Raw genomic sequence first — 21,342 nt, forward strand, 5'->3', positions numbered from 1 at the left:
TGTCACCTATCTTACAAAGGCATAAAATGTCTGAAAATAATTTAGAAAAAAGAAGAGAATGCTGGAGGGGGAAGACTCCAACAGTCGATGCAGTATGCACACTAGTACGCTACTAGCAAAAGATAAAATAATGAATGGTTCAAATTCTAATACCAGGTGCTGTAATAGATATTCATTTACCTTAGAATATCGAATGTCGAAACACTTGAGCCTATGGTGTCATTCTTGACCTTTTGAACATGACAAAAGGGTACAGTATTTCATAAAATCTTTTCTTCTGACCTTATTAAAACCCATTATGTAGACGAGTATTGAAGTGGTAACCCATTCTTTTGCCACAAACTGGACTTGCACATTTGATAAAGGTGACAAATACAAAAATCACCCAAACGTATTGTTTTTACTCCATGTTTATATCATATGCTGTATATCATCCTGTCAGTTAGACTCTAAAGAGGTGTAACTCTCTGTTAGACTCAATATGAAATAATGGATCCCTCCAAAATGCCAATGAGTCCATTTGGCATTTGGGAGGATAGTATTATATAAAAGTAGTTGTCAACACCAATTATAGATAGAGAGCATATCAGAATCCATAGTATTTAAGCATTACAGCAGAGGTAAGGCATCATTTTCTGTGCAGAACTGAGACATGTCATCAAATTCATGTCAATAAGCAATTCTTATAAAGTTTCGGGAAAAGACATTAAGTATCAAGATGATAAAAAACATATTTTTTGAGGTGATGATTAAAGCCCCAGATTTCCAGGATTCTGAGAAGGAAATTAGACTTCAATTCAGAGAAACTGATAAAAGAAACTTTCAATGATAAATTGAGTTACAGAGGCAGCAGTGAGCCCAGAAGCGGCATTAGGACTTTGGCTCTCTATTGTAAGCTGAAGTAGACTTATGACACGAGCAGGTGTCATCTCTTTAATGAAACAAAACAACGTTTCTGTTTTTACAGTCATCTCTGAGCCTCAGCTTCTGTTTGTGCCTTTTTCACATCATCCACCCTTTTCTGTCTACCACTCCCTCCCACTCCCTTTACACCCGCCTCCCTCTCTCTCTCGGTCTGTTTTCCTCCTCTTCCCCCTTCATCGTACCCATGCAGGTTGGTCTGCCTGGTCCGTTGTGTTGTTTAATATGCACAGCCCATTCTTGCTCCTTTATTATTGTCCCACTGGCGGCGGAGGCCCTTTTCTTTGGCCAGACAATGGGCGGCGGCGTGACAGAGAGCACGGTGGTCATGTCCCATTTGCCACCCTGCGCTATCTCTCTATCCTGCCCCCCTTCTCACCCGCCGTCCGCTTTTCAATAGCACCCTAATACTGTTACAGGAGAGAAAGACCTGGGAGCCTTCAATACGCCCCAAGCCTCCGGGGCCACAGCTATATACATGCTATTAGCATAATTATAGCCTGAGAGAGAGAGAGAGAGAGAGAGAGGGAGAAAAACAGATAGACAGAGAAAAAGAGAGAGAGGGGCAGTAAAGGTGTTTGTAATGTGACAGTAGTCTCCCCCCACCCCACCCCTCCACACACACATACACACTTGCGGAAAGACATTCTTATAAAGGACATTTGAATAGATCTGGTATTGGATTTGTCCTGAACCCATCTATAGTTAAAATAGTTCACTCTGGTCTGGGACTCGTGGGTGGGCAATTCTCCTGTTTGGTGCCATGGTTGCCTGACTTTGAACTTGAACTTGAACCCTGGGGGTCGAGCAGATTGAAATTGAATTGAGGAGGGCTCCCCCTGGGATACTGGGTTGGTAAATGCAGGCTGGAGCAGCTGTGGTCCCGGCTTGCGGCTTGTTTACATGTTAACATCTCTCCCCATTCTGTTATTGTGTCCTGCTCAGTTGTATTCATTCATGCTCACATGTAATGATGGGGTGTTTGAAGTTCAACCTCAAAGAGTTGGTCTTTCATGTGTTTAAAGAGTTTCACTCCAAAACATCTATCATTCTTACTAAATCATTACTTGCATCAAAATAAAGCATACTACAGTTAGAATCTTTGACTTTCTTAGTGCTTCAGAAAGAAAACAAGTATTCTGTCAGGTTTCTGTTATCTCATGAAATAAAAAACATTGGAAGAATAATCCTATAATCCCATGTTTCCATGTATTTATATGCAGATTTAATTTCCACATAAGAAAAACACAGAATTATTTTTTAAAAGTCCAAATATCCAAAAAAAGTTTTCACGCTTGGCTGAGGTGGAAAAGATGGTGTATCGATAAAAGCAAAATGTGATTCAATGGAAACCGATTTAGCCAATAAATCATGACGTACATGAGGCGTCACCCAAACCTCTGCTCCACTGAAGAGATAAAAAACAAGCGGCAGATGAAAACATAAGATTTGTGTGGAGTGAGGAGGAGACAACATTCCTCACATTTATACATGAAACAAACATTTCCAACACATGCTCTTTTAATTACATCATCTTGTTGCACCCTTGTCTTCTGGAATGGTTTAATGGCACCTCACTAGAGAATTAACAACACCAATCTTGATGGAGCCGACTTCTAATACTGTAATGTACGGAAATGCAGAGTCATTTGCATTTACCTTTGCAGATTTTCTTGAAATTAGGTTAAAACGTGTGGTACATTTGGATGGAAAGCTATTCATTCTGATAGATACTAGACATGTGGATGTGCTGGAGACATACTGTGTAAGTGCAACATTTGCTATTCGATGCTGGCCATAAAGCTTTGTTGAATGTCATCTTTCCCCGTCTCTGCTATCTCCTGTAAATAAAGGCTGAAACACCCTCAAAACATATAACCTGACAAACATCAGTGAAGTCCATCCATAGCTGCATCGCAAACACCATTTTTCTCTCCACACTCATACACAAATAAACACACTGTTACACGCAGACACACAGGCAGCCAGGCAGGCATACAACTAACACCCATATTTTTCCTTTCATGCAGCATCTACTGTACACCATACAACAGCTCCACAGAGTAAAACGATGATCCGTTCTCCACCCACTGCATATTTTTCACAGGAAAGAATACCATAGCAATAGAAAAAGCCAACTCCTCGCTGCCACTGGCCCAGTCATCCTGTTTTAGGGGCGGCTTTAAAGCATGTCACAAGACCTCATGCATAGTAAACAGTGCGGCCTCCATGGCTGACTGGTGAGCAATTTGCCTCGTAGATTGCCTGGCCCCGGGGCCTTGGAGCTATGTTTATGTATGAGCCCTCCTGTTTCATATGTATCGGCCCCGGATCATTTTCAACCCCCCCTCCACCTCCTCCCACCTCCCCTACCCGTTTTCTCCCTTGCAGAACTGATGGCATACACATAGAGACACATGCTCACATAAAAACACACACCAGACAATGTGCACAGAAACACACACACACACACATACGGACACATACATAACGTAAACATTAAGAGTGATGACCTGCACAAGGGGCAACACTGTCCCAGCAGATTACACTATTGTCAATACAAATAGAAATTTACTATACATGTGTCGCAGCTGCTGCTGCTTACTGTGGCAGTTGTGCTTTGCAGGGTGAGTGGAGATGTATTAGGAACATGTTGTCTGTGATGGTGTTTTCACACCTTCTTATGCTGGCTATTTTACACCACCTTTAACCATATTTTCTGCCTAATATAAACAACTTATATTCCATGCTGAAACTGCAGACTTGTGATTTGTGAGCTCTGCGTCATCAGCACCTTTTCATAACCGAATCACAAGGCCATCATCACATGTAAATAAAGATATTTTTAAACATGTGTCAAACATTATTTGAATTTCCTGATGTCGACAGCATATGCTGCAGGACCGCATGCAGAGAGACAATTACGAAACTGAATACATGTAAGATGAGAAACTGAGTTCATTAACCCTTCATCGCTCCCTCTGTTATCCCTCCATCCTCCATTTACCACATTCTTATCCCTCTGTGTTTCTTCTCACCAGTTTCCTCATTTGTCGTTTGAACCCCCTCCCTCCCTATCTCTGTTTAATGGAAGGCGCAGGACAGGTTTTAAAGACACACAAAGCCCATCTTTGACGAGAAAAGAGATGCTCATGTAAGACCATCTTAAGAAATATTTACAGCATCAAAAGTCAGGCCGAAGATGTCCTCTATGTGTCAGCTAAGGGCGAAGCATCTCCAAAGGGCCCAAAATGTAATGGGTTTCACAGGACACAATTTGTTTGATATGAAATGATCCTCGGCAGACACAAAGTGGCCCCCATTAGGAGCCAAGCAGATTAGTGCAGTCCTCTGAGGGTCCGTGGCTCAGTGTCAGTGGTGGAGGACCCTTCTTATCTTTCATTAAGCGCACACAGCAGGGCAGATTCACCAGCCTGGGGGGGGGGGGCGGTGGAGAGAGAGGGAGAATGAAAAGAAGAGAGGGAGGGAAACAGAGATTGGTGGCGTTTAAAAAATCATTTCCACATATCATAGCCCCATCTCTAATTCAGTGCTGGAAGCGAAGGAGCCGTGGGGAATGCACAGCATCTTTCTATCCAAATGCCAAAATTGACCAGCAGGCACAGAGGAAATGAGGCTGAACACAAACACACACACACATGCACTGATAGATTCATGTGCATGCACATACACTTGTGAATACAGACAGGTTGGATAAATGCACAAGCAGAGGGAAAAAAAGACATACACATACACAAGCACCAGCAACAAACACATTTGCACATGCCAAATCTTGAATACAAACACAAACCACAAAAATGAGACCTACTCAGACACACACAGGGGAATACCACTCTTCACACACATACATCCACACACTACGGCGATGGCAGCGTGCCACGCGGGTTCATGCCTAATCTGTGTTTGTTAATGGTTGGCGTGTGCTAATTACTGTCACCGTGCACCAGGGGCCTTCGCTGGCCAATCACCAACTAGACTAGCCTCTGACCGGCCAATCACTAGCCGGTCTAGCCTCTGAACCAAAGGGGCTTCTGGGAGAGAGGGACTTTCAGCTGCGGAGAAATTGGCCTTGGAACAGTTGTCTAATGCTGGAACATGGTGTGTGTGTGTGTGTAAGAGGGAGAGAGACGGGGATGGAAAGAAAGACAGGACGAGTGTGTGTGTGTGTGTGTGTGTGTGTGTGTGTGTGTGTGTGTACGTGCCAGAGAGATGGAGAGAGCGCTTCCGTGTGTCTGAGTGTGCGTGCACATGTGGCACTATACGAGCATGTGAGCTTGTCCGACTATATGTGTGTGAGCAGCAGACGACAGAGTGGAAAGGAAAACAAGGCCTGAATGTGGGCCAAGTCAGCCACTCCACAGGCTCAAAGGCAGCAGTAATCCAGTGTTGACATGGTAATAGCCATGAGCTTAGTGTCAATTAGATAGAAACAATATGCTTACTCTACTGGAGTAAGTGGATAGTACCTTTTAAGTAGAGCAAGCCTCGCAATACTGGGTTTAAGCTGAAATTAAACGAGGCTGTGAATCTGAGACTTTTCCGAGCCAACGCTCTTCATCTGTTCCTCTTACATTTTGAATCCTAACACCACATCTTCCAGCTTGTTTGTACCAATTTAAAATTCACACTCTGGTAGTGACAACCATCAATGTAGGATTTTACCACCATTTTCTGCTGGCATCATATTCTACCCTCAGAGGCTAGATGGCCTTGTTACATGTGAGACACTCAGAATGGATTTCTGGGCCATGACAATCTCAAACCACACAGGCCAACATCATACAGCGTTGGTGAAAGAGGAGACATACAAAGGGTGAAACCATCTTTGACATTCCTGGAATGGCCCTGAAGCCATACATGAGGGAGGTGGCATATGTGTGTGTGTGCGCGTGTGTATATGTTTGTATAAATGTTTGCTTTCCTCCACTGATAATGCCACGGTACCAGCTGAGGCCAGAGGATATGAGGGGGAGAGGATCATGTGATTGGTTGATGTGTTACGCCATCTTAAGCGATAGTGAGAGTCCATTTACAGCAGTCGCCTACTGATGCTGCCCTGGAGGGGTACAAGGCAAAAGACACCTGCATGTAAACAAGGCATGTGTTTAAAGATGCCGTTATTGCACACAAACATAGCCTATAAGCAAATATTGGCAGCTATCAGTTTACATAAAGAGTTTTTGCACACTAGTGATATGGCTATAGGGATAGCAGTGTTGGTCTGTCAGTTGTTGGCCCACTACTGGTCCTGAAATACCTCAAAGGCTATTGAATGGATTGCCATGAAATTCAGTACAGATGTCCATGGTGTCCGGAGGATGAATCCTAATGACTTTGGCAAACCCCTGAATTTTCCTGTAGCGCCCTGAGTTTTGTGGTTTTAAGTGAAATGTCTCAACAGCTATTGAATGGTTTAGCATGAAATAAGGTTCAAATATTAATTTTCCTCAAAGATATTTATTTAACTTTCGATTTAGATTATTTAGCACCATCATCAGGACAAACGTTTGTTCAGTACAAATGACCAAATATTCCTATTAGCTGGCACTGTTATTTCTTATGTATTAAAGTACCAACTGTACCAAATGTTTGCAAGCTAACATGCTTAACTAAGAAGCTCACCATGGTAAACATTATGCCTGTTAACACCTAGCATTGTCATTGCAAGCATGTTGGCATGTTAATGTTAGCATTTAGCTCATTGCACTGGTCTTTGTCACAGTACAGTCTCACAGAGCTGCTTGATAAACAAAACATTCTGGTTTTCTCCTCTTTGCCTAAACAGGCAAAAAGATACATACACAGTCAATCCATTTTTTTTTTCCCCAAACCAAATTATAATGTGTGGTCAAATGTGACACTCGGTGCCCTCTACTTCTGACGAAAAACAAGCACAAAAGAATGTACATGTACAAACATTATTTCATCAGTAAAGGAGTGCTACAGTCTATCTATCTATGTACTGCTCCTGCTCTCCACCCATCTCATTTTTACCTATTTTCTGTGAGCTGCACTCCCATCCCCATGAATACCCAAGCTCCGAGTCAATGTATTGTTTGCTTAAATTGGAAGGTCAGTAGGGGGAAGCCGACTAATGTGGCGAACCACTTCAAAACCACTTTTCATCTTTTCCCTTCTTTCTTTTTTATCAGCCTCTCCATCATTTTCATTCGCTATGCAGCCCGAGAAGGCCCTTTCATCTGAGAGGGAGAAGGAGAGCAAAAGGGAGAGACGTGCGAGAAAAAAAAAACAGAGATAGAGAGATGGTGATGGCGTTAGGATGATTATATGTGAGCAGGTCTTAATGACTTCTCTCCTTCTGACTCCTCTCTGCTTATTATCCAACCAAACAGCCTGCTGCCATCTATGGAGCCTATACCACTGAAAATCTTCCTTACAAAGAGAAGGAGAGAGTTGCACTTTGCTGAACAATAGGTGAAGGCTCACCATGCTTCAGAGTATGGCTACAGCTGTTAGGAGTGACCTTGTCAGGGTGGTTTTTAATCTTGGTGGTAAAAATGATATGTTCCAGCCTAAGTGAGACTGTATTTATCTGCAATCCAAAATGTGGAGCCAATTTTCTTCCAAATAAGCATGGGACGACTGCTGCACATGCACATGAGGTCCTGATCACGAAAGCCCTTGCAACACAATTCTGCATTCATTTATCTAGCACATGAAGGCTAATAGCATCTCCGGAAAAAACACTCCAAGGCACGTGACTCAGGTCTTGTCCTGGCACAGCACGTTTCAATCAGCAAATTTATTTTCAAGCCCTGAGTTCTAAAACAAGCATACTTGCTCCCTGTTTTCTCTTGAAAACTCAAGAAGCCAAAGTTCACTGCCAGTTCCTTTTCTTCCTTCTATTCTGAAAATTACAGGGGCTTTCAGTGAGGTCACTGCTCTGCCATATGAATAATAGATTTTAATTGATTTAACCTGGTCCTGAAGTGGGCTAAAATGCAAGCCCTGTCACTTTCAGAGGGCAGCAAGAGGGGAGCATGGTCCAGCACACATCTTTAAAAGCCCCTTGACGTGAGTCCAGGATGAAATATTTACGCTGCAGTGAGGACTGACCTCCCGCTGCAAAACCACGTCGTGATCTCCAATTGATTTCTGACAAGACAATTGGGGCGAGACAAAATGCAACCAGCACTGTCCAGCTGAACTCGTCAGCCCCTGAATGACCTTGTGAAAATCAAAAAGCAGATTAACCTTTAACTGTAAATTATTTTGGCTCTGAATCCTCAGTGCTTTGCAGTGTTTCTTGGGGATGAAGATATTTGGTGCAAACTATTCAGTAATGTGATAGGATCAGTTAAGTGCTGCTTTGAGCATCCTGCCTGCTATATAGGTAGATTAATTACTTTGAAGAAATGGTCTTTGAATCATCTAATTTCCAAGAGTGAATGCTTAAAAAGGTTAATTATTAATATCTATGCAAGTCGACAAAGCTATAAAACAATGTACTTTTTGAATGGTTGTTACATCATGTTATCGCTTACTGAACTTTCACCTACTGATTTGTTGTATGTCTTGTGTATCAATAGATGTAAAGTACAAATTCAATATTTTGCTTTATCAAAGTCTGTTGCTAGCTGATCCAACAGGCACCGTTAAAATTATGTAGATTTATTCATAACATTAGCATGATAAATTGGGAACAAAATGAAGCAGCTACACTTGAATTATTAAGATTATGAAAAATTATAATGAATGCTTTGCTCTTGATGTGACTTGTTTTCCTGATAAACAAAGGCCTCTAATTACCACGGAAACATCTGGGGACTTTGGTAACCTTCATTAATCTAGCCCAATCCCACCATTCCTCTCCCCACAGAGTTTCACATTAGAAAGGATAAGTGCACCAGTGACACTGCATATAAATGCTTACCAGTTGTCAGACACATTCTCTGCGGTTACTTTCTGGCATCTTCCCACACCTCAGGGATATTGCCCAATAAATGCCTTCTGCTGGTGCCACATCCTCCGATCTCATTGTCTCTGAGTGTTAATTGCGAGATAGTAAACACTGATTACAAGTCAATTAGCTGCTGCTTCAAACAGACTGCCGCTTTTTCACTTCCCAAAAACAGGTGATGTAAGGAATTCTACAGACAAAGTTGGACATCTTTACCGATTTCTGTGCATACTCCCAAAGGCAAGAGCAATTTGAGTTCATTTCAGACACGATAATAAACATCACATTCAACCTGGCCTTGCACCACATATATTCAAAATCTTTTTTTTTTCCAGCTCACATCCATCGTGGCCTCCCAAAAAGTATGGATTCTCCAGCTCTGATCCACCACTTCGATCCATCATATTTTGCAGATGTTCTGTGTGTGTAAGTGCTTTTCATCTTTATGTTTGTGTTCCTGAGGGTCACTATGAGTGTCTGTGTCTAAGTTTGTATCTGTTGGTCCTGTGTGCTTGTGTGTGTGTGTTTGTGTGTGTGTGTTCTCCTCATCCTTCGCATGGAGTGTCAGCCAAGGGTAGTGGTGTGTGAATAACCCCTACGACCGGGGCCCCAGGCTGCCAGAGAACCTGGCTCAGACAGAGAAGAGAGCTGGGATATGAGACTAGATCAGACTTGGAGTGATGGAGGGCTGTGACCAGGTGTGTGCGTGTGTGTGTGTAAAGGAGGTGATGGAGGATTTAGGATAGGTAGTGTTGGGGTGAGGAGAGGAGGTGCTGTCAGAGTTCTTTTAAAGTTTCAGCAATCATTTGTTTAGTCAGTGTGTGTTATACTCTATTGTGAAATGTGTTTGCGCATGACAGTAGTTCATGTGGATCTCTATGTGTGCGTTCACTTGTGTATGTGTGTGTGTGTGTGTGTGTGTGTGTGCGCTGCTCCCTCTCTGACCTGCAGAATGAGTAGGGGGGAGACTCCTGCTGATTAATGGGCCTGTCGGCTCTCCCATGGTGGCACGTTTCCAAACTAAATTTGGCCACTGCTGGCTACCGGGGTCAGGTGCAGGCAATGGAGACATTAGGGAGGGCCTGCCTCACAGCAGCATCTCCTGAACACTGCTGGACCTCAGCACCAGGAGAGCCTGGAACAGACTAAGACAAACCATGTTACCGAATTGTTAAAGGTACTGTTTATAATCTGGGACTATCACTTATAGAGGGCTTATCAAGGGCATTTCGACTTAAAATCATACAAAGTAAAGTCAAACAGAAGCTCATAGAGCATATGGAGATGTTACAATATGTACAGAGATGTCTTCTAATAAGTGTTGTCAAACTGGTTTTAGCAGTCTAAAGCTTTGTCATCGGTGATCGTAAGAATCAACATTTTGATGAGAAGATTGATACCACTCTCATGTCTGTTATCTTAGCTTAGCATACTGGAAACAGGGGGAAACACTTAGCCTGGCTCTGGCCATAAGTAACAAAATCTGCCTGCCACCCCTAGCTTTAGAGGTGCTGTAGAACTTTTTTAAATCTTAGGTCCAGGCCAGGCTATCATGCTAAGCTAAGTGGCTGCTCACATTCACATTTCCTTATGATGTCAAACTAACCCTTTAAGGGAATAGCTCTTTAAGGTAGTTAAAATTACAATGAAGAAACTATGCAACAATGCAGTATGTTGTGAGAACAGAGATGCCCCATTTTATAATTTCAGGGAGTTTTCTGAGGCTTGCGGTTCTTCGGCATCACTGTCTCATGACCACATCTTTTACAAGGATTCATGCTGACACATACAGTACAGTTCATAGATCAAATCAATCATTCCCCCTGGACTCACAGCATCATGGCAGAGTGGTTTGTGACTCTGAGTGACCCCTGGAGCAGCAATGTTAAGGAGTGTTTGTGAGTACCTGGTGGCAGCGCACCCTCAAACTGCATGAAAAAGCAGAGCAGGACTGTGACACTGTTGGCTCGTCATCCCTGAGTGGTCAGTTGGGGGCAGGGCTGGAGGAAACCTTTGCATCCAGGAGTGAATCAAAGCACTTCATAGTCTTAAAATAGTTTTTAATTACATTTAAATTAAATTTTAAATTACATTACGTCTCATCACAAATTGATGCTGATGAAGAGAATCGCTGTTAAACTGTAGACATAACCAACAGCATCCCACTCAACACCACATCCATCCCCCACAGTGACATTTCCTTGTCCATCTCACAGTGCAATCAGCACTATCCATTATGTATTCGCTACTAGGTAACAAGCACAACTTGACCAATTACGGACACAATGATAGACCCCGCAGCTCATTTTTCTTTGTGTTTTTGCCAGTGCTGTCATGGCGACCTCTGCAACGGATGGACGTCAAGACTGGTTGGCATGTCACCTGAGGTGGGCAATGTGAGTACATAATTACAGCTTGGGAACATTTGCCCTTTGCAAATTGTATGAAATGCATAGTGGCTAATTGGGCCACTCTGGCATTTGTGGAGTTCACTGGGTCATCTTTTATGTGACGGCCATTATCACTAAAGTGATAAGAGTGATAGGCCCACTCAGCTCCCTCTGGTTCCTTTGCTGTATCCATAGAAATAACTGGGATTGGATCAAGTTGAAGACATAACATAGTCAGCTTGTACAGCTCATCAAATAAAGCTTTTTATGTCTAAAAAGGGCTATTCTGGTTAGGTAAGACGTTACTATTTAAATCGGACAAACCATTTTTTTGTAATTCTAGTGTGCTAAAGGGATGAAAAACTCACATTAGCAACTGAATTTTGACTCAGAATATTCTTTCAGTGGTTACCTTGTGCTCTTCTAGTGGTGACATTTAGCAGAGTTTTCTCATATTAAAAAGCTAATTATTTATACTACATTTTACGTGCTACTCCTTTGAATGCAATTTAGTTAGAATTGGTTTCCCAAGAAGGATGAAAGAGTTCATCCTTTCCTCACAGTTTAATTATCTGTATCAGACTGAGAGATAACCTGACTTTATCGAGTGAAAAGAAAAGCAACAGAAGAGCTTAGGAACTAGATTTCTATTGGTAACCGTGTGCACTTGATAAGTATAATTGTCCTGGAAAACAGCCTTCATCTATTTAAAGTATTCATCAACAGAACAGCAGAAGAACCTTGGGTATTCAAACCGACAATAGCAAACCTCTCCACTCTTAGAAACCCTAAGCTCATCTTATCATACCAAAAAAAAAAAAAAAAAAGGAGAAAGAAAACCAACACATTTTACTATTTTAAATCCCCCTTTTTGACAGCAAACTTGCCATTCGACAGACACTTCCCAGTTCACAGTGAACCAAGAATGTGCTAAATCCTGCCTCAGGTGGGGGAGTCGGCCCGCCAGCCATCAGCAGACTCCATTCTCATACAGACTGATAAATCTCTCCCCTTGTATCCACACCCCTACATTAAGTAAAGGTAGCGCCATCTGCTCCCTATTAATTCCCCAGCAGGCGACTTATCACCTCAACCCCTGTGACCCCATGTGCCTCTTACATCCTCCCTGCTCCTCTCCTTCTCTCTCCTCTTCACTTCTCCCCTCTACTCCCTCATTCCTGAACCCTATTCATCTCATCCTCTGCCTGTTTTACACACTACAGTTGAAGAGGTTTGTTGACATTTCATTTTGCTGTGCCTTAGAATATGGATTTATATACGTACACACAGACGAACACACATTGTATAACCTCTTACTAACCGCTAAACTCTCCAGCAATCCAGCTCCTCCTCGTGTCCCTGTGGCGGGGTTCAGTGGACAATTCTGGTCCTCTAGGTCAATGGCAAATGAGAAGCAGAGCTTTAGGATTAGGGAGGAGATAGCTGAGGGTTCAGGAGCCTTCCTCTGGCTTTGATTAGCTCCCTTACTTGATTAAATGCCCATCGTCAAGGAAAAAAGATGAAAATTGGATGAGGAGTGAAGAAGAGAAGAGCAGAGGAGGGCGAGACAGAGTCAAGGCCATTTGTTTTCTCAGCTGGGGCTAGTTCAAGTGGTCGTCTTTTGGAGCCCTCTGGCCCAGGTTCATGCAGACACACTTCGCACACACATATAAAGAGGGATTGCACACTAACACACACATACACACTGAGATTAATAAAAATGTCCTGAGGGAGGACAGAATAAGTCAGAAGGTTGGCTCTCACAAGTTCACCACCTCACTCTCTTACTTTCCAGTCCCATCCTTCACTCACTTGTTTACCCCTCATCTCTCTCCCTCCCCCTCTCCCTCTTTTTCTCCCTTTCTCCCCCACTGTACTCACTCCCAGTCTGGTCCTGTCAGGGTAACCTGACTCCGGCGGCTTCTGACACGATCCAGACCGCTCGTAGCCCCTGCCCAACACTTTCACCACCAGAGCCAGACAGTAAAACAACCAGATTACTACCACATGTTCCCCCCTCTCTCTTTTTCTCTCTCTCATACAGACACACACACACACACGCACACACACACACATACACACTTTCTGTTGTTGGCAAGCCTCCCCCACCTCCACCATTGCTAGCTGGGCTCAGGAACACAGGCCGCACCAAAAACCCCAGAGCGGGGTAAACTGACCCAACCTGTGTAGGAAAAAGGTGGGTGGTGGGATGGAGGGGGGTGGGGTGACCTCTATGTGTATAAGTGTTTGTAGTTATGGTAGTTCAGATAAATAGTAACAGCTTCAGACAGGAGACAAGAGGAGACGAGAGGGAGAGAGGCCATAGTGGGAGGTTCAGAAAGAAAAGCACTACAGTGAGTTCCCAACAAAGAAGTTTTACCTTTCCACTCACTTACCAGTGACAGCAGATAAGCAGCATCACAGGTAATATTTGAAACTGCCCTCTAGTATTAACCTGGATAGTAATTAAGGTGTTACAGTGACATGATTTCTTTTGTAATGTATTTACTTTTAAGTTATTAGTCACCCCAACACTCTGTTACTTGGACAGTTTGGGGGTCCAGCTGATTAACTGCTTTACCAGGGGTTGGTAAATTAGTGTGTTGATTGGTAGTTTGGGCTGTGTTAGCTTGGCACAGGAGCATGAGGTGTGGGGAGGCTCCTACATTGTCTTATTTACATGTTGTCAACAATCATATCACTGTGTTAACCCCAGTACTTGTCTTACTTGACATTTTTTCCATTTGTTTGCTGTTTTACCAGTGCTAAAATACAATACCAGACATCTGATTACATCTAGTATCAGATGCTGGGTTAGCCTCAGTTTGGTTTCTCTGTGTTCAGTGGACAGACTGGACTGGGAAGTGCTTGGAAGAGCTTGGCACAGAGGCTTGAGGAGCAGTTAGCCACCACCAAAATATGAGTAAAATACACCTCCAGGCAACTCCAAGGTTTTCCAATTTCCATGCTGTGTCTTGTTCTTTAACTGGCTTGCTAATGTAATCACCTGGATTTTGTTGAGGGTATTTAAACAATGTGCCCTCACTGTGGGGACTAGACTTCTGTAGTGCTACATAGGGTCAGAAGCTAACATTAAGCTAGCTGTTAATGGTGGTCATTAAATACCTCCAAACCATTTCCTGGCTGTTAAATCATAATGTCCAATTATCTATTTCTGTATGTGTTATACAAAAATTGTGACTTGTGAGTGTGGCAGCTTTGGAGTTGTTTAAAGGGGCCTTTGAAGATGCTGGGCAAAGGTAATGTGACTAGTAATGTAACTAATTACTTCTGCTGTTAAGTAATTAGTAACATAATGTAATAACTTTTTCTATTTCAGTGATATATAATGAGAAATCAATTGCAAATTTCAAGTAACTTGTCCAATACTGCATATAAAAACTGCTGTCACAGTTCCCCCCTCAGCTTTTTATCAGAGATTTTACAGTTTTTTTCTTCAAGCACTCAAACAAAAGCCTTAAGCCATTCCTTTCATGTTTAAGCTGTAATTTCTTGAAATAATCATGACAAGCATTCATGCTTACAAGAATCAAGCTTGTACTTTTGTCTTGATATTATGCACAATCTGCAACACAGCGTGATCTTCAGAGAGTTATCTTAAGAGAGTTACAGTCCCCTTTTGACTTTGCACCTGCACAATGTTCCCTCCCTCCTCCACGCTTCGTTGGCAGGAGCCGTCTTGGTCATTCTGCATGCCCAGGCACATTATCAACTTGCAATTACACTCGCACTCTCTGTTCTACTCGCCCAAATAAACCAGCTGGTAATACAGCTACACTGCATTACAAAACACACTGACTACTGGCATATTCTTAAATAAGAGGTCTTCCTATCACAAATAACCCTAATATGAACTTAATGCGAAGTAATGAATCTGTTGGAGTTTCATTCCGGCATACTGGAAAGTTAATAAAACAATATTGCAATTGGTAGGGAAAGAGAACCCTGCGGACCAAGCTTTAGATTAGGCCCCTAATGGCTCTGAAGCCGGAGGCTAAATTGAAATGTAAAACCCAGAGCGAGACCCTAATTCACCCTTATCTGTGTGAGTGACGAGCCTGCCTCCCCCAACTGAGATTGGGGCCATCGAGCTGGATGAACCGCAATTTGCTTTGTTAGAGGTAGGTGTATATGCATGCGCGGCCCGGATCACAGTATGGAGATATAGAATGCGTGTTTGGAATGCATTGGAATAAATGAATGAGGTTCAAAGGCGCTCACTCTTCGTTTTCTGTCTCTCTTTCTTCCCACTCTGCGGTTTAGGTGATGCTGTAGCAGAGACTGAGTTAAAATGCAAAACAGGAGGAAAGGAAGCAGTCAGTATGTGTAAATACAAACAATAAATTCTCACACAAACACCATTTTGTCCATTCCTAATAATTTGGATGCATAATTATACATAATCGCAGTGGAAAAAGGAACAATTTGAGTGTGTACACTGTAAAATGCCTGAGCTTTTTTTTACACGCTGTAAGACTTTGTGGCCCTGGATTAGCTGCACTAAAACACACAAACACAACATCATCACCCCCCCCCACACCAACCCTCCTCTTATTCCCTCAGTCAACAGGCCACTCGTCCACCTGTTCCCATTATGTTACCTCGGTGATATCTCTGTTTCTCCTCCTCCTACTCCTCTCTTTCTAATACTCCTTCCTTCCTCCCCTCTCACCCTAATATCCTCCTTTTCCTTTATCTCTCCTCCTTTTACCACCACTGGTGCCTCCATCGCTGACCGTTCATTACCCTAATCAAATCCAGCAGCTGAACAACCGCTCACTGCCACTCCACGAGCTGTTTTTTTTTTTTTTTTTAATCCCCGGACTCATTTGCATATGCGTCCAGTTAATTAGTGTGGGGGCGCAGGTGCGTGGTGATAATCATTATTAAACATGACAGTCACCTGTGACCGTGCTGCCCTCCCCAACCTGACACATATACACACACACACAGACACACACACGCATACACACACAGTCTGAGCATCATGGACCGTCAACATGCATAACCAGTGATGATGTAATTTCCTGTTTCTATTTTAGTGGTGAGCATGTATTCTGCACATGCATTCACTGTTTGATCACATTTGTGCAGTAATGTCTGCAGCACAGGTTTTGGGCTGCTGTAAGCTGAGCAGGCATTAGAGTAGCAGACCTGTCTTCAAACTAGTATCGTGTTCAGTGTCCTCTGGCAGGAGGGTGTAAAAAGGAAAAGAAATTAAATAAAAGAAAGTCATTCCCCACTGAGAGGGAGAGAGACAGAGAGAGAGAGGGAGCAAGGGAGTATGTATGTGTTGGCCTGTTGACATCACTGGGAGTGCTGGTTCCCTTACTCCATTAGCCAGGCCAAGATTTTTCTTTTGGCGTGTGCCAGTGTCAGCATGCGTGACGCTATTGCGTGCACATTTACATTTTTATTTGTGTGTGTTTCTCTGTGTGTGTGTTTCCCTGTGTGTGTGTGTGTGTGTGTGTGTGTGGATATTACTTGAACTACAGAGGCCTGTGTATGTGTCTGTGTAATATAATATACACTTGATGATAGGTTACATTGTGGAAAGTTGATGTGATGGGGTCTGACAGTTACGACGTACTTACAGTAGGCACTACTTTGATTCCCATGGGTGGAGCTGACTCCCAAGTGGATGAATACAGGTTAAACAGTAGTTTTCACTTATATCTATAGCTACTGACACATTGTGTGTGTTGTGGTATGATTTGGTGTACCGTTACACAGTGAATTTCAAATTCCTGCACAACTTCTATACTGTATATTGTTATAAACATAGAATATATCCAGTGAAAAGTAAGATACTGGGTATCCACAAATACAAATAACATGCTCATTCACTGAATATAAAAGTGTATGAACTACTAAATATGTGGGTGAATTTGTTATCCCAAATCTTTAAAATGCAACATTTAACCAAGCAATAATCATACTTAATCTTAACATTTTAATATGTAAGTTACAAAGTGATACCATAAATTCAGCATGACAGAGGTCTGTAAATAAGGCAGTGGTATCTGTGCTGGGTCTTGCTTTCTAAATAAGGCTGTACCACCCTCTGCTGTATGTGTGCTGAAATTGCAACACATTATTGTTGGATAAATCAAAAAGAAAAACACACAGTTTTTGCTACCAATAATCTCACACGAACTCACCAATCAGTGTTATATTCAGTGCTGATGTTTTGATGCTATTCACCTCACACATGTGGGGTACCCATGCTGGTACTGACAAGACATACCCTGTACAGATCACCAGTCCAACACAGGGCCTGAATCTGAATATACATCTGAAAAATAATGTGTGTACTGAGTGTAACAAAGGATCTGAAGCTTGACTGCACAGTGATTTCAGTTTATGGTTTGTGCTTTACTTTAATTTAACAGTGGCATCCAGAAACCTGAGAACTCAGTTCTGCTTATGAGTGTTTGGTGAGTCTGTGTATTTTTTCTGTGTTGTGTATTACATATGTTTGTGTAAACATGCATACAGACTATTTGATCTTACCTGCATTAATCCACTCCACATTTTGTTACATTTTGATGCACATAAATACAAAACAAAACAAACAAACAAAAAAAACAAACAAACAAACAAACTGCACAGCAGGCAAAATTTGTGCTGGTGCTGACAAGGCATACAGCTATTAAACTGGAGACTCCTCCTCCATCAAGTCATGGTATTATGGTGACATCCGGAGAGGGAGGTGACTGCCTCAGGGGGAGCTCTCCCAGGTGGGTGGTCTATAAGAGATCAATAATTGAGACCACATCAGTAGTGGAGCCACTGTGTTACTACAATATTTCACCCATTATATCTACAATAGTGATAGTCAATACATTCATCAAACTGACTAAGTTGAGGAGTCAAAGAAATTAGGCATCATCCAGTAAAGTACACTGTGATATATTTTAATTTTGTGTTTTGAAGTGACACCAGAACCTACAAAAACACATAATCAGTCCATTCTGCACACACTGTGCACCAGGACGTTTATGACTGACGCTGGAGGATGTTGGAGGATCATACTTGTGTACTTTATCTATACCTGCTTAGTTGTGTATGTGCAGCTTTCTAAAGTAGTTAATATAGATTTTAAAAAAAACCCTTGTAAAACCCAAATCCTATTTCAGACTAATAAGGCTTTGTAAAGTCAGACTCATGATCGCTGAGTTCAGAGTTTGAATTAATCATGTCACTGTAGTGCCACCAAATGGTGACATACAAACACACTTTGGAATAAAAGAAAATGTGAAAATTCCATTTAAACACAAACTTTTTGAGTGCACCATTAAATCCACTGTTACAGATGTTGGTGAGTAATAAATATAATGTTATGGGTTCCTTAATAAGCCACCAGGTCTGCAGTTTTAAATATACATCATTAGTAAGTTTTCCATAAATTAATAATAATTTTCAATAGAAATTTCCATTGGAGTGGAAGATGAAACAGCCAGCTAAATGAAGTAATGCTGGAAAAAAAACATGCACAAGCCAAAGGGTTTTTTAATAACCTGACAACCCAGAAGTTGTTTTTATTGATGGAATGATCTACAAAGCCATGACTGTTTTTATATTATTTTAGAAAAGCCATTTATTACAGCATGTAAACCCTTTTCAAAGATATACCTCACTGGAAAGTGATGGTCATACATATGTTCTGTAGGGTCCTATGGCATTGTTAAATTGCATTGTCTCATAAATGTCTGATTTCTGCAGCTTTAGAAATGGCAGCTGTGCTTGCTGTTCAATATCCACTAGATGGCAGCATGTTTATTTAACACTGCCCCGTCAGTGAAACCCTGTGGGGAAAGCCTGATGCCCCTCGGAACAGCCTCAGATAGCTGATCCGGCTGAGCCGATGTCTCTCAGGAGTCTCTCAAGCCAAACTTGAAATGCCAAAGACAGTGTGACAGCTTCTGTCCCTTCATGTGGTGTATTAGCAAACAGGAGATCAGGGGACTTTCTTACTTAAGAGGACAACGGCAGAGTGCATGCAGGATCATGCACATGTATACATTCTCATGTGTTACGGTTGATGTCACACATGCATATATGAAATGTTAGTAGTATTGTGGGGGCGTCTGTATGTGTGCATACATGAATCTATAAATGTATGCACCTACCCATGCATACAGATGGATGGATGGATTCATTCATATACAGTAAAGTGTATTCCTACTGCGGAACAAAGGGATAAAAACAGGAGTAAGAAGGAGGGGCAGCCATGAGTGTGTGTGGCCATTTGAAAGGACAGCTAGAAGAGAGCCACATTACAAAGGAGCTCTTAGGGGACCAGACTGAAGGTTTAGGTCCTTGTTAATAATTGAAACAACATCATTTGCTGCTGTGCTATAGTCAGCAATGTGTCACTTCACCCCCCACCCCCGCACACACATAAACACCAACAATGATGTTCTTTGTAATTTGTCAAAATGGATTTTATTGTCTTGTCCAGTGTGTGTTTTAATACACTCCGGCCCCTCATCACCCTGAATTGGAAAAGCTGGTTAAAAAATTAAGAATGAACTGAGACACTATTGTTTAAAAAGGTCTATTTTAAGTCAGTGGGAAACTTCAGTTTACAATAGGCACTGTGTAAAAACTATTGATTATGTCCTTTGGCTACTGTGTTTTGACTGATTCTGTTACAAAAGAGAACATGGATCAATAAGAGATTTTAGAAGCTAAATATACCATAAACACATAAAGCTCGAAGAGGAAATTAGACATGGCACCTTGTCTCCTTAAAAGTGATGATAGAGACTGATGAATTTTGAATGTTTGAAATTGCTGTCATTTAAATTCAATATTTATTCATTTTTAGTTTATATTTTGTACAGAGAAAATGAAACTGTACTCAGTTCACATGTACTGAATATCATTTTGCAATGTTTGAAGTGTGTGAAAAATCCTGACAACTAGACACTCATCTTTCCGTGTCTTTTTCTGTGGTCAATCTATGCATGCTGGTGCAGCATGTTCTTTGATCTTTTCTTAGCCCTGTTCACCGAGGCCCCAGGCGGCTTTTATTCAGGTATAGAATGGAGGTTATACCTAACTGGACAGAGCACAGAGGAGAGGAGCAGGATGGGGGGATGGGTACATCCTGCCCTGTTGTGGCTGATGTTGGTGATTCTGGGTGGAAGTAGATCAAAGGTAGGTCAGCTTCTCCAATGCAAAGACCAGTCCAACCAGTTGGCATTATTAAGAGTTATGATCCCTGTTTGTGAGATACAGCGGAGAGGAGGTCAGTTCATCATCCTCTGAGTTTGATTGGATTCCCAAGATGTATATATTCATCCTCAGACAGAATGTTCAGTCACTGTGCCTGCTGTTGGATCAGATTGTACGTTGTCCTAGTGTTACCTCATCCATCACTTTTCTAAATGCAGACTCCGGGTCTCCACCAGCTGAAGCTAATTCCCATGTTGACAGAGGGCTGCATGTTGTAAATCAAAAGGCTTTAACATAATTTCTCACAACAGCAGGACTGTTTTTGTGTCTGGGTGTGTGTGAAGGAGGTGTTAAGACAGATGAAGATGAGGGACACTGTCTCACACATGTCTCATTTCTGAAGGTCTACTACTTTATTTACTGTGGTAATCATGGAAGCAGGCTGTTTCATTTCCTAGGGAGCACTTAGTGCAATGAGTGAGTATTTTCAAGGCCAGGTTGTGGGTAGCACAATACTATGTACTAAAGTGGCAATTTGAATACAGAAAGGAATGTGTGATGTATCATTATCTCCTCTTCCTCTCTCTGAAACGCACATGTGCATTACCCAGGAAAACAACTGAGAACTTTGAATAAATCCATTGTATTGATCAGATAGAGCATGTATTGCCCCAAGGCTTGAAATCATATCCAGTTGTTTACATTCTTTATGTTCATCAGAGGATGTTATTCCCAGTGCACACATCTCCAGAGCTTCAAAATGGTCAACAGGACGTGTAGTAAATATGTTTTTATGTTTTACCAATTTATCATGCCGGAGTCAAGATATAGACTACAATCAATATCTTGAAGATGACAACTAGTGCCGATGGCCCTCTTAAATAA

The sequence above is a fragment of the Lates calcarifer genome, linkage group LG5 (genome assembly GCF_001640805.2).
Source record: "Lates calcarifer isolate ASB-BC8 linkage group LG5, TLL_Latcal_v3, whole genome shotgun sequence".
In the NCBI taxonomy this organism is placed as follows: Eukaryota; Metazoa; Chordata; class Actinopteri; family Centropomidae; genus Lates; species Lates calcarifer.